The 1,582-nt window shown below is 40.1% G+C and overlaps 1 non-coding gene across 1 annotated transcript; it reads left to right on the plus strand.

Moving 5' to 3' along the window:
• Window positions 1–301: 301 nt before the first annotated feature.
• On the plus strand, window positions 302–374 carry TRNAR-ACG (transfer RNA arginine (anticodon ACG)). The gene has a single exon. It is a non-coding gene; the product is annotated as a tRNA-Arg (tRNA).
• The last annotated feature ends 1,208 nt before the right edge of the window (window positions 375–1,582 follow it).

A 1,582-nucleotide genomic window follows, 5' to 3' on the forward strand; every position in this document is an offset into this window, starting at 1 on the left:
CCATGAGTGGTATGCCACAATTTGGGGTTCAAACAAAGAATGTATTTATCTTCCAATGGTGGAACATGAAAAATTAGGTGAACCTTACAGCGCAAAATCCAACACGACCACAACCGATATATACTTTACCCCCTGGTTCATACATGCCTCAAATGCATGACATACGGTCCCACACAAATGCCCCAGTGCATCATCTAAGATATTGGTTCCTCCCACCGTTGTAGTACTAATAAGTTTAGTAATTACTTCAACAAAACCCGATATTAGGTCCACCATCTCCTCAAAACTAACCCAAAACAACGACTCCGTGGCCCAATGGATAAGGCGCTGGTCTACGAAACCAGAGATTCTGGGTTCGATCCCCAGCGGAGTCGACCATTTTAATTTCTTTACCAGTTAGAAGGTACTTGTCACGACCAATTCGTTAAAACACCACTAAGCTAAGGTCATCTCATACCTTACCTTCAATAGAGTTACTTCACCGCCATTGCGTCTCATTTGGACCTGAGGCATTGTGAAGTTCTAATCCCCAACACCAAAATAATTAAATCCTAAAAGACCAGTGTTCTCATTTAAATGTTCATCTAGCAAATAATTAATTCATATCGCCACATTGAGATTTCTCCATCACCTTATATTTCTTGCTTAGCCAAGAACAATGCGTAACATCAATTGTCTATAGCCGAACCAAAACAAGTTTAGAATGTCACGTCGACAAAATGTGAATCTCAATTCAATAATTGTATTACCACTTTATGGACGTATCATACGCCCTACCACTCTGTTACCAATAGCGTTAGAGATGCTAGTCACGAAAATTTTCGTTAACCACCTCCAACCTATGGTCTACACATCTCTTACCTGAACAAAATATCTCAACCTTGTTAGGGTTCAACTTAGATTAGTTGCATAACTCAAATCTAGTCCTTAACATTTAAACACTGAACATCCCTCAATATAGGGTCAACGCTCTCTATCAAGACTCCTTGATAGTTCTCTTCCCTGATAGGAAACTATATACTCAAACTTATTAGCATTCCAGTATCTGGATCGCATGTCAAACTCAGAGAGTATTGCAGCCTCTATAAGCTGATTGCACCAGTCATTAAGTCTTTGAATTCATTTGTCACATCCATACAGCGTCTTCGTTATAGGGGCTATAACACAGTATCTCCTGAAACGTCTCACTTTACTCTGATATCACAACGATGTCTGTGATAGCTACTTCAGATCAACATACTCAACATATGCCATGACTCAAGCTCTCATGGCATTATCCGGCTCGAGTCAAAGATACGAAACTCTGGTTTCCAGGGTCTACGAAAGAACCCACCATGTCAAAACAATCAATCACCGCATACTGCGGAATCAACCAATCAATTCCTATGATCACATCATACGTGTGATCCGAAATCACGATCAAATAAGCAGAGAACTCTTCACTTCCAATCACAATAGGACAAGCCTTTCATTGTCTCCAATTCGAGGAACACTCCAAACGCGAAGTGACACATAATGAGTTTCTCATAGATGTAGGAATCAATCCTAACATCTCCTATACCGAACTAACAATAAAAGAGTG

This window comes from Argentina anserina, chromosome 1 (genome assembly GCF_933775445.1).
Source record: "Argentina anserina chromosome 1, drPotAnse1.1, whole genome shotgun sequence".
Taxonomy (NCBI): Eukaryota; Viridiplantae; Streptophyta; class Magnoliopsida; order Rosales; family Rosaceae; genus Argentina; species Argentina anserina.